Raw genomic sequence first — 17,368 nt, forward strand, 5'->3', positions numbered from 1 at the left:
CGTTTCCAGCTGGGAAATGTAGGTTAAAGGTAAAGGTTTTCCCCTGACATTAAGTCCAGTCGTATCCGACTGTGGGGGGTGGTGTTCATCTCCATTTCTAAGCCAAAGAGCTGGCACTGTCCGTAGACACCTCCAAGGTCATGTGGCTGGCATGATTGCATGGAGCGCCATTACCTTACCGCCGGGGTGGTACCTATTGATCTACTTACATTTGCCTGTTTTCAAACTGCTAGGTTGGCAGAAGCTGGGGCTAACAGCAGAAGTTCATGCCGCTCCCCGGCTTCAAACCTGCGTCATTTCAGTCAACAAGTTTAGCAGCTCAGCGGTTTAACCCATTGCACCACTGGGGGCTAGTAGCTGCTATATTTATGCTGAGAAAAAGTATTTCATTTTCAGTTTCATTGGTTTCAAGTGTATTAATTACTACACATGAATAAAAGTATTAAATGCACTTTAATTGGGTTTGTTGCTGTTGACAATTTAATTCTACTCCTTTTTCTCTTGTTAGTCATTAGAGAGAAAGGAGGAAATGTATGCTGCCTTCTGGACAGACCTAAAAATAGTCAGGTTGAGACAATGATAATAAGTAGAGCATTAAAAAATACCAAGGAGATTCTGAATGAAAATTGCTCTTGTCTTGAAAACTAATTTCATTGGGGTCTGTGGGAGTTCACAAGAAGCCAGTTGTTTCTTTGCACTTAATATTGATTACTAAGAATAAATCGCATTGTCTCCCTTTTCCAACCCAAAGAAGTTCCTACCTTTATATCTATTCCATATTATTCATTGAAGATAATACCAACAAAACAATAAATGCAGTTCTGAAATACATTGTACAGGTCAAGGCTACTATTCATAGCAATGACATTATAGAAAGTGTGGGGGTGGAGTTTACTATAACTGTTTTTCACCACAATATAGCAAAAGATGTCAGCCTAAATGAATACAATCCAAAACATATATACTGTACTCAGAAGTGTATTCAACTGAATATTCTTCATTGCCAGGTAAGTAAAAGTTGCATTGTAATCTAAACATCTTGTGTGTGATACAAATATCACTTTCTCTCCACAGTGATTCTTTTGTCAGTTATTGTCAAATGATCCCAAAAGAGTGTGCCTTGGAAAATATTATCTTTGATTTTTAAAATTAAAATCCTAAAATAATAGAATCCCATAGTGTTTATAAGCATGCCCTAGCTTTTCTCTGCAGTAACAGTGAGCACAGTTTAAACAAAGTTAAATACTTTTTTTAGTTCCATTGATTTAGTTCCTTTTTTATCTATTTATGTATTTATTAACAAAGTACAATGAAAGAAACAGAAGGAATAAAAAGGAAGGAAAACGAAAAAGAAACGGACACATACCCAAGGCACAGTAAGACTCTGACCTCCCCCAACCACAATAAAAAGAAAAATAAATGAAAAGTATCATTCTGTTGCACTCCAGAGCAGGATCCCCTCTGACTTTAAACACCACACAGTTGAGTTAAAATAGCAAGTAGTTTATTGGCGGTAATAAAAGCCAAAGCAATAAAAAGTAATCCACAGTAAAAGGTAAATCCAATTGATTAGGAAGAAAAAGGAACAATTAATCCAAAGAGAAATAGTCCAAAGGACTCCATGAAACCAGATGCAAAGGCACTTAAAACAGGAATCAAACAAAGACAAAAGTCCATGAACTTGGCATGAAGAACTTAATGTGAATCCAATGTTGCTTCGTATGAAGCTTGATTCTGTACTTCGCACTTATATCTATTTCCCAAACAGCTAAGAATGGATTTTTCCTTAACTTTGATTTCACTTTTAACTTCTGCTGTAATCTGGCTGAGCATCGTAATTGCTGCTTTGTTTGTCTCTGCTGGCTAAAAACACTTCTTCCGTTCAAGGCTTCATTAAAATCTGTACCTGGAAATAACTGACCAAAGGACTGCGGGGCAGAGCTTTTTTCAGGCTCAAGACCTTGAGAATCACCTCGCAGCAATACAGGCCTCTCTAATTCATAATTTGAACTGTATTCAGACCCCACATCTCTAAAACCAGGCCTAGGAAACAGACCATCATCCTTATTCCCTTAAGAGGAATTGACTTGAACATGGAGAACATTGTCATTCCCATCATCCAAAGCAACCTGATTATTAGACACAATCACAGGCTGAACAGGCTGACATGCAACACATTCTACCATTACAGGTCTAACTAAATAATTCTACTAACAGTCATAACCACAGATTGTAATAGCTTTAGGTTTCTTCTTTCTTGAAAGATCCATAAACAATTTTCAATGTTTCAAAAAAAACCCACCTCTTTTTAGCTGTTTAAAATGTAATTTGGCAATTCCGGCAAACTCAGCAAGCTTAACCATTCATTCTTCCATTATCAGTACTTTTTCCCCAGCACTTCATCCATAATGTCCAACAGAAACATGTCTAGTGACACTACATTTTTTTCATTTTTTAAAATTAATGTATAAATCTTAGACCAATAACGTTTTGCCTTTTTAGGGGTCTAGCACATATGAAAAAGGAGCCCTCCTCATCTCAACATCTCCAGCATTGGTTTGCAATATTCTGGGACATTTTCAACAGCTTGTTTGAGGTTAATAAATACCATATATAAGTTCTACTATTTTTCAGTGACCAAGTTAAACTCACACTTAAATCCTTCTTATTAAAATCAATGGGGTTTTTAGAAGGCTTATCTTTGGCTGTGTAGGATAAGTCTACTTGTTCCCCTCAATCCCCCTTGTGTGCAATATATACCAACAGATATTAATTTTCAAGCAGAACCAGAATAATCCTTAGCCTAACTATATGTAATAACATAAGATTTTTCACTCTCCAAACCTGCTTTTATATCAGAGCTTCCATTGACCTCATGGCAGTCTTAAAAGCATTCTTCTCAAATTAGAAGCAGTCCTGGGGATTTATGATAACACCATGGGTTTTTTTTTTTTTTTGCTTCCTATATTTGTTTCCAATTTTAAGGCAAGGAATGGACAATTTTCTGTGTCCTGCTTTATAGTGGGGATTTTTGCACCCTTTGAACAAAGCTTCATTTAGCATGGATATTACAAATCTTTGAGATGCACTTACCATTTTTCATTGTATTTCAATATAACTCAAGATAGCAACACTTTCTCAGTCTACATGTAAAGGTGAGATGGAAAAATGCTGCAGGAAGCCACCCCGGAAACCAGACTGGTCTCCTTACATTTAAAGTTAATGAGACAGTTCCTTGCAAAACTTCAAGTTGATAATAACTGTAGGAGGTATTTTGCTTCATTAAGCTATGGGAGCTTTAAAATGTTAGGATGAAGGGGGGGGGGGTCCCTCTTTCTTTCATTTCCTCAGAAATTGCTAAAAGCATTAGTTATTCCACCAAAACAGCTCAGAATTTGTGTTTTTCTTCATTAATTTTGGCCTTTTTAACATTAACCCCCCCCCCCCCACCCCACCCCGCCGCCCTGCAAAAATAAGTTAGCAGTAGGGAAGTCGAATTTTTGATAGTTTTGCTTCCTTACAGCAAATTAACATCAAAGTATGGAGTCATTCTACATTTAATACATTGAAAACAAATGGTGCATTTCTGCCTCATAGGCTGAACAGACACAGTACATTTATGCCAGTCACGTGAATTTGGACCCCCTCTATCCATGCTGCACCATTACAATATTTTGCAGCCCTAGAATGTAGTACGATTCTCCTGTACCTATTAGCAATGCTGTTTGAATTTTAATTCAAAATACCCAAACACAACTTTCTCACGACTGTATGTAAAAATATTTCATATTTATAATATAGCAGCCAGTGTGATATGCTCCTGGGATCTAAATATAAGCAAAAAAATCTCCCAATTGTTCCCTTCAATTGTATTTTAAGAGATATGTCTGGCTGAGTTAGACAAGAAAGACTCAGACTGAATCCCTGATATTTCCAGTTGAAAAAAATAAGGTGGTAGGGATATGAAAGATTATTGCCTGGTAGCTGGAGAGATCCTTCCAGCAAGTTATTCCACAGTGGCCAATGAAAAGGTCCTCTGGATAATGGTCATTGGTCAGGTTCTAGTAAGCTGGAGTAGTTGGCTCCTAGAGGACCAAAATATATATGGTGGATTTTATGAGAGAAGGCAGTCCTGTAAGTAACCTGGTCCCAAATCATGTAGGGCTTTAAAGGTCAAAACCAAAAACCACTGGTTGTGTCATGTGTTACACTTTCCCCAGAGCTGGAAAATTTTGTACTACAAATTCCCAGCATCCTCCAGATAGCATGACCATTAGCTGAAGTCCAAAAGAACTTTTCCAAACTCATATTTTCCCATATCAGCACATACTTCAGAAAGCTGTGCAGAATGTGAAGTTTGCCTCTGGTACGTACCTGCATTTGCACAAGCGACAGCATCAATTAAATGCTTTAGCAAAGGTTAGCCTGCCAAAATATACAGTATGGCTTAAGCCTTAATAATTATGGTAATGAATATGTATATTATACAAATGTGCTGAAAGGTTACCAGGCGTTTGTGGGAGTGGGTTTTGAAATGAGCTTTCGATCTAAGTCATTTTTTTCCCATTTTGCTTCTCTGTGTTCTCAACAGAAAAAGCAAACCATATTATGCACAGTTTATGTCCCACCGTACTACCTAAGACACACTTGAGCAATGACCTGCTGAAAATGTGGTCAATAGCTCTTTGAGAGAGATTTCTTTAGAACCCAAATGCCTCTGATTTTAAGCTGCTTTAGCCAATGTCTGTCAAAAATTTTCTCTTATTGCTCTCAGTGATCTGGAAAATAAGCTTGCAAGCCAATCATGTAGAGTTTAGAATTTAAAGCGTGAGCACACACACATACACACAGAGAGAGAGCAAACACAACTGACACATTCATCTGAAGATTTGTTCAGATATTTGTATGAAGAAAATTAGGAATCTTATTCATGTGGAAAAAAAACTCTGCAAAAACAGGAACCTCATGTGCATTCTAGTTGGCCATCCGTATCCATGGATTCAATCATCCACAGCTTGAAAATATCTTTTTAATCTCCAAAGGCAAACCTTGATTTTGTCATTTTAAAGGTGACTATTTTATTATGACATTATACATAATAGGACTTGAACATCCATGGATTTGGATATTCATGGGAGGGAGAAGGGTCCTAGAACCAAATTGCTGCATACACCAAGGATCTTATGTATTTTCTATGGGAGGAATGTGTTGATGGAAAGGAGCAAGGCTAGGTATGCTTTTGCTCCCATGTTCAACAAAGGCTGGTATTGCTTGAAGAGGGATTTATATCAGCACAGACTACTAATGCATCAGTTCAATAGCATCTACATCAGGGTTAGGGAATGTGCAGTCCTCTAGATATTGTTGCACAGCAACCCCCTATCAAATATACCCAACTAAGACTATGGAAGGGATTATGGGAACTGTAGTCCAACAATACTAAAGTCCATGTACTCCCCATTCCAGCTCTACATGGACTGGTTAAAGATCTCCATGGAGAAACAGCAAAGCCCCCAAAAAAGGATGCTCCATCGTTAGGTGTCCTTTTCCTCAGAATGCCACTTTTAAAGGACACTATGGATTTCACAGTTTGACTCTTAGTTTCAGCAATAGCACTGTTGTATTGTCAGCTTATATTCAACATTTCATAAATATTCAAGCAACTGTTTCTGCCCCTGGGTTTTACACTCTTTCCAAGTGTGTGTATATGTACAGAAGTTTACAATCACTGTAATTGTATGTTTATGTCCACCTTGCCACTTATGTTTGCTTACACGTATTTTTCTGCTAAAGAAAAAAAAGAACATACAGACATGTGTATAAAAAGATCATAGGATTCCATCTTTAGTTAGAAGAATTTGGAGAGCTTTTATTCTTTGTGACTTAAAAAAACAAGCAAACAAATATTCCTCATCCTCAAGTTGAATGTGTGAACATTGACTTTGCCCCAAGATGAGTTATACTGCTAAAACATTACAAGTTATGTGAGCATATATTTATATTCCATGGATGCAGAGGATTTGTTTGAAAAAGATGCTGCTTTTATTACAGGTGATCTAGATGCTCTAGGGAGGGCAGCCTCAAGCTTGTATCTCCTCTTGTGTAGAAATCCTTTTACCTTAACTGCATTTTTATTGGCTTTCTGTAGTCTTTGGACTACAGTATATGTGAGTGTATCCAACTGTGTACATCCTAGAGAGGACATATTTTGTACGATGTGGGTAGGTTAAACTGTGAGAACAGGTCCCACAGGTGTGGGGGTCATACTGTAACATAGTTCTTTTACAATAAATAAAATAACTATATGATTAAATTCAAAATTAAATATACTAGAGAAGTTAATGTGTCCTGGGAACTGAATGTTATCCAGAGGAAATGCTTGAAGAAGGTATGCTAATATCTATATTTGGCCATCTATATAAAATGCAACATTGTCAGTTTTCCATTTTTGAAGAGGACATTCATTATTATTATTATAATCAATTGGACTATACAAGTTATGGTTATTCCTTTCTGATGCATGTATCAACCTGAATGCTTTCTGGATTGCATGCCTTCAGTTTCTTAGAATCATGGAGCTATGTTTCTTGCATCCGTTGCTATTTCATCCGATTGTTTCTCCAATTGCTCAGCGTTTGTTCCAAAAATATAGTAAAATGATGTTCTTGCTGAATGTTTTCCCAATTTTCATTCTGTGTATGGCTAATCTATTCCATAATGGATAGTTCATTTTAAGAAAACCAACCAATTCATGATGACCATTCTGTTTTGGTTGGATCCACCCTTTTCTTCCATTTTTTGCTCAATCCAATGTGTTGTTTAGCTGAAGAAGCCACTATAGGACTGGCAGATCTTTAAGAGCTACAACTTCTCCTTGTCCTATGAGTTTCTGCTGTCTCCCAGTCTGAGCATAAAGCACCCATGCTTAGAACTCTAGTCAATCCATAAGCTATTCTAGCAGCTGCATATTTTGTTTCTTGTGGAGTGTTGTTCTCCATTACTCATGACCCATATATGCAATACAAGTTACATTGCCAAATTCTGAATATTTTCATGACACAGGATGGTCTCTTGTAGCCCGCACCGTCTCTACAAACAAGTTGATCAATTAAGACTAGTAGAAAGGATTTAGGAATCTTTGAGAAATAACAGTCTTAAGCAGCACAAACCTCTGCATAAGACAATTCTAAAATTGGGTTTGCAAGCCCCTAATTTATAACTGCATATCTGGTAACTGTCATGAAAAGACAATTCATTTCTTAATGTTGGACATGAGTAGTTGATATGCTTCTGCTTCCCAGAACTAATTGCTATTCTGTCTATCTTAAGCATGCTGCATTCCAGTGATGTGTCATCTGTGTTATTTCAGAGTAGTGCTCATCCAACAACATTTCTGTGTTTAATTAAACCATTATGTAATTAAACTATCTCTATCCATCTTCTCTTAATGTTGGATGCAACTGACAACAACAAAAACCATGAGAAACACAGTTAAACTATGGGGGGGGGAGTACAGTCAAGCAGAAGATGAAACACAGATTTAAATACTGTAAAACAGCAGAAATGAACATCAAAATAGGCAGAGAAACTCATTTAGCACTCATAAAGATAGTGCATAGTAGTTGCACTGTAGAATATATTGATGCAAACTTCGAATACCAACACAGCAATATTATAGAAGGCACAATAACTAATTTCCAACATGCATAAACTAAATGCACAAACTAGCAGTAATTTAAAACTCTGCTTTCCCCACCAGTGTTATATATTTATTTCTGAAGCTGTATTGTATAGATATATCTGTGGCTTCAGGAGAACTAGTCATTGTACGCTCACTCAGCTACCCTGCTATAATCCAAAGACATATCAGTTGAATTGGGACTGAGATCAGACGAAGTATTGTTATTTCTTTTAATATAGTACACGAAAGCTGATATTCTTAAAATGAATCTCTGGGGATTTTAGATTATATCTAAAACACAACTTACGATGAAATTGCTAACATTTGCAACCTTGACCATTTCAAAACTCCTTCAATTGTCATCCAACATTTTTTTTCCATTATGCCTGTTACTTTTCTTCTAATCTAAGAACAATATCCAGGGGCTATAAGGTTTTCATTTTCAAGAACAAACACAGATGTCTATAACCCAGTATGTTCAATTACACCCCACCACCACCCATTGACTTGAAACTAAATGCAACAATAAGTCTTTTGTTTCCTTATCTATCTTGAGAAAGGAGAAGGAAGGTGTTGTGAAAAGTATAAATGGCCCAGACCATTTTCAAAGAAAACCTACTGAACGGTCATAACCTGCACAAGAAATAGTGAGAAATGAAATGGAAACAAATAAGTTACACTACTTAAAAGAGCTATCTTAAGGAGGGCGCCTCATTGCAGTTTCGTGTTCTCATGCATGTCAATCTCAAGGCACAACATTTTGTAGGGGCCCTACCTGTGTAAGACCCTGACAGTGTAAATAAGACCCTCCAGATGTTGTACGAAGACTCCAGGCATCTCTCACCACTGTGGATATTTGCTGAGGGTGATGGGAGTTTCAGTTCAACAACTTCGGAGAGCCACACTTCCCTCACCCTTCAGCTACACCAAGGAGGTTCAGAGCCATCTATACCATAGATTGTCTGGTTATTATCTTGGCCTGGAAATGATGGTGAGTGATAGAAATCTAATGGGTAGCAACAATGGAGTGTTCCTCCAGTGTGATGCTAGCTTCGGAGACATAGTTGAAAATCAAAATGGCAGACTATTAGTTTTTAACAGTACTATCTCTCTTGCAATGTTCGTGAAGTTGTCTGTATAGGGCCTTTTTCTTTCCCCAAATTCAGCACTGCAGCACTAAGTCTGGGAGAAGCCTAATTTAAAAACAACATACAGTGAGCTCATGGTATCCACTGGGATTTGTTCCAAGTACCCTCCTTGAACACCAAAATCCATTGATATCCAAGTCCCATAATATACAGTGACAATAAAATGGTGTCCCTTATATAAAATGGCAAAATGGGGGAGAAAGGGATACTTTCAGGTTGTGGGTAGTTATTAGATACAGAATCGATCGATATAAAGGGTCAAGTGTACAGTCTGGAAGAAGGTAACTTGGGGCCTTACATCAGGGCTCTTTTTCTCAAGCCAAACAAGTAGATTAATAAGAACATCTTATTCAATCCATCTTTAAAAATAAATGAAAACCTTCAAAGAAAAGGAATAGTGCTAAATACATCTTTGCATTTGAAGTACCTATTTTACTTAAAAGGATATACCATCAATTATGGAGGGGAGAACAAATAATCTTAGATTTACAGTTGTGAAGAGTAGAAATTTAATCTGTTTCTCCCCTACCATAATCCTGAGGAGCATCCATCCTATGAAGGTAATATTTAAATGTGAGGAAAGAAGTCCCCATTAACACCATAAGGAATTTGTTTTGCATGAAAATAGCAATTTCAGAATAAGGATTTTTTTTTCTGAAAACAACAGCAAGGTATGAAAGACTTCAGTCCCCACCCCCACCATAATATCTGTTATAGTCACCATAATGTGCAAAATGTCAATAATGAAAAACAGCCATTGTAATTCAGATTTTTTTAAAAAAGGTGCCCATTAAATACAAAGACAAATGGACTATCATACATTTAACTGTATGATGGGAATGGAAAAATATTGTCTGTGTAGGTGTTTTGGACTTCATTGCCCCAAACTCCAGCCAGCGTGAAACATCATGCTAAATGTGAGCAAATATATAATAGCCAAAATATTGCTTCTGTGGTTAAACCAAGCTCAAAAGGAAATTAAATATAATACATAGTTGTGTCCCACTAGATATAAATATGCAAGCCAGATCATCTTTCTCAGCAAAGGACACAGTCCAACAATGCAATCTTGCCTCAGTGGTTAAACTCCCATTAATTTTAGTCAGCAAAAGATTGGACATTTAAAATTGCTTCAGCCACCAACATAAGAGGCAATGCTTTAGAATTGCAATGACTTGCATCATCCTCCTCTAAGCTACCCTGGATGAATTCAAAAAAGAAGTTAGCTATATATCCCCCCGCCCTCCAAAAAAAATCCCCTTCACATTTGATCTATAATCCATATATTATTGTTGCATGTCCTAAAGTCATTTTCAACTTAGCATAATATTAAGACAAACCCATTGTGAGATTTTCTGAAATTAAGAGTGCAGTTATCTCAATGTCAGCCGGTGAGTTTTCATGATCAAATGGGGATTTGAACCTTGTTCTCCAGAGCTGTCCTGAGTTATATAGTCAGAGGATGTCCTTGAGATTCCCACAATTGGCGACAAAGGGAGCAATTCCTCCATTCCCCCTTCCCCTCTCCCAAGTTGCTCTGGCACTCCAGCCAGCATTATTACATGTGATAAACAACAACCAACAGCAATTTTGTGCCAAATGCTCACCGCTAAGCTGAGCACGTGACAGGAACAGTAAGGGGGGCAGTCCAGCAGCACCAAACAAAGTTTGGTGCCACTGGACTGTGCAGACGCCTTCTTGCACCAGACTGGCTAAAGACATCTAGCAGCCACACGCTGTGAAGACTCCTCCAGCAGTGATTCTGAGCATTCCATTTGGATCCACTCTGCCCAATGTAGATGAGCACTCCCATCCAGGGCTGTGAATCACCCTGAGTCCCCTTCGGGGTTGAGAAGGGTGGTACACAAATATTGAATTAAATTAAATTAAATTAAAATCCATAGCCATTAGCTAATTATAATCTCAAAAAGAAACCCTTATATGAACACACATTTCTCCTATTGTATATTTAAGAAATGTTTTGTGTCCATTTGGAATTTGCTTCTTCTATGTGCATTTTCCAATTGTGTATAGTTTTTTAGGGCATGTCCACAGATATCTCCCAACAGGAATGTTCTAGTAGTTAAATTGTGTTTGATCCATGAGCTGGCAAGGATGTGGTGGTCATATTGTGTATGTGTGTATATAATACATTTATAAATACATACACAGGGTATCCCCCAACAATATATACATTTCTTAACAGCTTATAGTAGCTACTGTGATTATCAGAAGGCTAAGTAAATATGGTTAACTCGAAGAATAAATGTTCTAATGATTATTTAATTACAGCAACCAATTCCATCTTAAATTACTATATTCTGTAAGGTGTTCTAATGGTAGCCCTTGTACAACAATGCTTTGTTCACCTTGTTGATACACAAGGTTGCAAATCTCACTTCAAGTTTCTAAATTCACATTACTCTAAACAGAGGGAAGGACAAGCTGTCATTCATGCTTTTATGAAAACTATCTAAAACTAAAGAGAAACGGATTTTGTCCTCTCTTGGTAGCATCTCTACTCAGATTTCTATTGATACTTGCCAGTTCGCCTCAGTTTTACATCAGTCACAAGAGCAGGTGAAGAACACAACACCTGTGTCTTCTGCTGGTTGTTTTGTTTGTTTGTTTGTTTTTTTGCCATATCTGAGAGTTGTTCAGCTTTTATCGAATTCATTCTTGGATCTATATGTATAGCAAGCTTTGAAAAGTTACTTTGGGATTAGATCTCTTCGAATCCCTCAGCCAAAATGAAAGATGTAGAGCTAAAATCCTGACTAGAGTACAATTATTATATTAGTAGGAGTTTCCTATGTATTGATTCATTATTAAATTATTGATCCAATAGAAGCATTCTAGTTGGAAATGATAAATAGAATTTCAGGCCTGGTTTTATATTCTGGAAGAAACCTCTAATCGATATCTCATAAAGAGTCTCCTTTAACAGAAGTTAGTAATCAGAAACCCTCAAGGTATTGTTGGAGTCCAGTCCTCATCAACCCCAGCCAATGTACCGAGTGGCAAGGAATGATAGCAGGTAGAGTCCAAAACATCAGAGGGCCAAGTATCCAAGATACTGAGCAGATGATGCCAATGCTCAAAAACAAGTTCTGGTTGTGTTGTTTTGAAATCAGATCCCGGTCTCTGTTAATTAGGTGAAGAAAAAGAAGAAAACTGAGAATGAAAAATGAAAATCATCTGACATACCTTGGAATATGAGGTTATTATATTCTCATAACTACAGCCTCGATATATCACAGCATAGACAGAATGGGGCTACTGCAAAATATCACAAAGGAACCTGCCCCTTTAAAAGCCTTTAGAGAGAGAATCAAAAGCTGACATGCTTGTGCTAATCATTATGAGGTAGTGAGCAGAATCAGCAACTCCTTCATATGAAATCGACATCTTTGCATCTTTGTTAAAAGAACAGGTTTTGCATTCCCTTATGCATGTCAAGGCTCCAATTAAAAATTAAGCACATATTAAAATTTTACACAACCTGAATTAAAAAAGAAAGGATTCCTACATATTTAATACTTAAAATTGTAAGTAGTTCTTAATGAGCTGCAGGAAATTCTCAAAATGAAGCTGAAGTCTGAATGCAAAAGCACAAAAGTGCTGGTTCTAGCTCTTTTCTTTTCTTTTGGGTTTGGAGCCAAAATGTGTGTTTCCCAAAATAGCACATGAGTCTAGGTAATAGGAAAAGCCAAAGAGAGGAACAAGTGTTTCCCTCCCAGATTAGCCTCATGTGTCAATTCCAGCCTCTGACTCGGAATGAAAATTGTGTCCACTGTCCATTGCCTTGGCTGTGTGATTAATCACAAGGCCTTGCGGACTTTGTGACCTACAATAGTCACTACAGATAAACACTGATTAGGGGCAATAGACTGCATATATTGAATATATGACTGCTTCCTTCCTTCAGTCATTAGGAGTCGATTGGTTTAGATGGGTGAGTTATGCTTTGTCATTAAAATTAGTCAGAGATCAGTTTGAAAAACAATCTACAGCAGGTAGTTAATGACCTGGTAAACTGAGGATGGAATAAAGAGGAATAGAAATCCGGCAGCTGCTTTGTTCAAGAGGCGGATGATCATTGTGAGAAACAGGTTCATGAACTAAACAGACCTATGCTGTCAGCTCTTCTAATGTTCTTAACAGAGCTTAGAAATGTTAGCTTTTTTAGACTATAGCTACCATAAGCACATGAGCATTCTGGTTGGGGGATTCTGGGTGTTGTAATCCAAAATTAAGCGATTTTCCAAGCTCCAGGATTCTGTTGAACCTGATATTTCAAATCTGCTATTTTAAAAAGTCTTAATGACTCGTGATGTTTCCCTTTCTCAAAACATGTTTGAATAACTTGCAGCACCTCTGGGTAGACCATTGTATAGGCAACACAATAAACTGTGCATAGGGGTGTCTTTATCTGGAGATTTTTAAGCAGAGGCTGAATGGCCATCTGTTAGGAATTCTTGGTTGTGTGTTCCTATGTTGTAGGGATTGGACTGGATGGCCCTTATGGTCTCTTTCAGCTCTTATGATCCTATTATTCGAAATAAACCATCTTTTAATACCTTTCTACCCATAAATGTATCAGTCTCCTAAAATAAATCAAAGTTTAAAGACCTACAAGACATTTGGGTGATCAATTTTATGGAAACATTGCCCTGAATTATAAGATCAGAATGATCAAAATTCTTTTTTGCTTTCCATGCTCTCACCTACATTCCCAAAATTCAGTTGTGAAATAACAGGTACAGAAAACACATATAAATAAATATAATAGTCATCTGAAGCTTGTCTTCAGATAATGGTCACACTCGGTATAATTAGAAACATCCCCAAAGTATTCAATCAATCTTGCTTCCTGCCCCAAACTCCTCTTAACTCTAAATGCTAAAGAATAAAATCAGGGACTTCCATATTACAAGTCTGTGATCTATCAATGTTGTGAAATTATGAAATTACAGGAATTGAGTGCATTTAAATTGGAATGGTGGTAAATTGTTCTGTGCAACCATTGTTTGGGGTCAGAAAGTGTTTTTCTGGTTTGACATTTTTCACAATTCTAGTCAGGTGTCTTACATGATAAGGCCACTAAGAATCAGAATCTCCCAGTGTAACCTGTCACATTTTTGATAATAATACAACCTGGTGAATCTGTGGAAAACATGCTTTTTAAAACAGATGCAGCTTCTCTGCAAAGAGGAATACTCTTGCTGCATTCAAAAATAATTTTCTGGGACAGAATTTAGATATAGGTAGGCCAGAACTGTAAGTAGCTTGGCCTGACAACTAAGCCATATGGATTTTATTCCAGATCTCACTCTCTATTTGGCCTATATAATCCTAAATAAACATTTAAATCTACATGTGACAAAACACTGCAGTGTGTTTTAGAAGAAAAAGAAATCATCATGTCACTGTTAATAGTGTCATAAATGTGTAATTGCTATCCTTCACAAAGCAACACAACATGAAAATTGTGCACAGTAAGAATATTGAGTCATTTCCAAAATAAGCAATGAATTGCAATATTGTGGCCCACTGGGCATCACTCGATAGCTCCAGAATAGAGAATAATCATAATGATAAACTTGTGTTTCTATTGTCCCTGGCTCGGTTCCACCCTGAATACTCAGGAAGACAAAATAATAGCCTCTTCTCATTGTTCCTTTCTCAAAGCGTTTCCCCTTTCTTGCCAATACATTTCATCTTTAACAATACTGGTGGTTTCCAGTGTTCTCTATCAAAGTTTGAAGCCTAGCAGGACCAGAGGTGAAGCTGAAGCTGAAACAATTCTCCTCTTTTGTGCATGTTCTATGTTGCATAGTTTGTGTACTAAATGTGGTAATAGTATTGGCTTTTGTAATTTCTTGGAGTAGTTTTTTGAGCTTTACTCAGAGTTAATAACATCTCCTATCAGCAGAAAGTCATACAGCAGAGAGAGGAGCCAGTTAAGAAGGATTTGATCCTTTGACAACACAAAACCATATGGCTAAGCAGAACAGCAAAAGGCAATATAGGTAGCAGTCAGGAGAAGGGCGGAAAATGTCGATCTTTAGGATAGAGATAGATTTATAGTGTAATCCGATTGAAATAAGTAAATTCTGGTAGTGATGTGAGGCATGTTATCTTGGTAGCTTTTTTTTAGAGAAGTATCAGTAATTGCACTGCCAGATCTCTATTCTTATTTCTGAACAAATCTTGAGTGCTTTCTGTTGAAGTATGTAGCAAAAGTGCACCCATCTTAGTGTTGAGTTGGTATTGGCAGCTAGCTACCCTTCTCAGAGCTTTTGCTTTGTGATTGAATCATATGGCTCCCTTGAGAAATGGTTCAAGAGAAGATGCAGACACAGGCAACACTTTGTATTCTCTGCTTCCAAGGAATTTAGTCACAATCAAAATAAAATCCAGGAGCTAGCCCTGTCCACAAATTAGTTACTGACAATCTAGGGCTCCTTCCTTCCTTCCTTCCTTTTTTTCTTTTCATCTGGCTTTTATGCTTTGCTTCAGTAACATTACCTTTGCTGACACCCATGGAGTTGTGCACAGAAATCCACAGTCACCTCATTTAAGACTCCCCTGCCTTGCACAGTAAAGGTTGTGCCTCTGTGTGTATCTATGTATATAACTGGAACTAGTGGAGTATAAGAAATAATGTAAACTTCCTATTCCATTTCAATTACATGTAGCTTTAAGCAGCAGAGTTAAAAAAAATAGTGACAACCACAGCACATGTGAGAACTGAACAAAATGATTAGACCCAAAGACTTTAATAAAAATCTATGTTTTGACTTTGTGCCAAAATGATACCAGTGTTTATGTCAATTTGGGCCACTATGGGGAGGATATTTTACAACTATGGCTCCACCCCAAAGGAGGCCCTCTCCCATGTGCTCCCTTAATATTTTACTTTCAATTCAGAGTAAAAGCTCATTGGCAGCCAGTTCTCTCCAGTTCCACATAGAGACACATCTACCTATAATTCAGCTGCAGTGAACTGCATTATATGACAGTGTAGATGGGGCTTCCATCACAAATCGTTAGCTTACCAACACTCAATAATTTGACATAGCCTACATTATAACAAAGCCAATGCAGAACAGTTGTTCTCATGCTTTCCAACTCTGAATCTAGATCTGGTTACTATTTGTGCATATTCTATTCCTGGCACTTCCAAGCCAAGTGCTCAAAATATTATGGGATATTCTTGGACATAAGCCCCAGCATCAGCTGTTATGATGTCCAAGAATATCCCATAATATTCTGAATGTTTGTCTTGAAAGTGGCAGGAATAGAATATGCACAAATAGTAACCAGATCTAGATACAGAGTTGCAAAGAGTGAGAGCTAACAACAAGCCCACAGGGAATTTGCATTCAGGCACCATCCCACTGCTATCAGGGCACATACCAAAGAAAGATCAGAGGTGCCCATACTAGCACTCCATCCTATAACTTGTTTAATGGCCACGGTCAACTCTAGTTCTGGGATCTAATGGTCATGCTGCTGTTAGAACCAGGGATGTGTGAACTGGTTATCTTCCCATTCCCATTTGCACATCCATGTTGCACAAGCTGGAAAAAAAACACATAGTAAAAGCACACATACATAGCCAGTTGGAAATAGAAATGAGTGTCCAAGCTTTAAACCCACTTCACATGCAAGAATCAAATTTTCAAAATACTTCACCCCCATGTCATCGCCATTATTTCTCTGTGTGGAAACCCAGGGAAATATAACAGTTTCTTGAGACTTCAGCCATAATTCTTAAATGTAGCAACCCCAACACCTATATCTATGAAATTATACATGTTTAGAATTACACAAGTTCTCTGTATTCAAAAGAGTGAAATGTCTTTTCTAAGCAGAATGCATGAACTTTGCTAGACTGTAGTTAGTAAAAACTGTATATCTGTCATTTACATTAAACTTTTTTTTTAAAAAAACACACAATTTAGATACTGTGCATAATGGGAAACTAGTAATAAAGCTGGAAGTTCTGGGGCTGCTTGCAATAAATGTATGTACAATTGCTGCTTGTACCTTAGGGTTTTGCATACAACAACATCTGACTTTTTTAAAAGATCAATATGGAATTCAACTTTGTTATCTTACTGCAGGAAGAAGATAGGGTATTTTCAGCTAGAGGTTAATTGGACCGTGGCCTTATTAAAGTAGGTTGAAACATTCTTAACCCAAATCGGTGCCAGCAAGTCTTTCAACTATCACCAAGACATAGGTAGCAATAAACCTTCCCAGTGTGACGATGAGCTTTTTCAATAAGCCATTAGCATGCCTAGCTTTCATAAGTATTAAGTATATGTTGTCAAACACAGATCTAAGTAGGCCACAAAGACCTATGCTACCCGTTTCTATTTGCCATAGCCATCTGCATTTCATTTGTATGTTGTAAACACCTACATGTGTTCAGATGTGCCTGTGCTTTGTAGTAGGAGGATACAACATGCTGCCACAGACTGAAAAGTTCAATTTTCATAAAGTGACAGCAGTGACATATTTGAGACAG

This window comes from Anolis sagrei, chromosome 4 (assembly GCF_037176765.1).
Source record: "Anolis sagrei isolate rAnoSag1 chromosome 4, rAnoSag1.mat, whole genome shotgun sequence".
NCBI lineage: Eukaryota > Metazoa > Chordata > Lepidosauria > Squamata > Dactyloidae > Anolis > Anolis sagrei.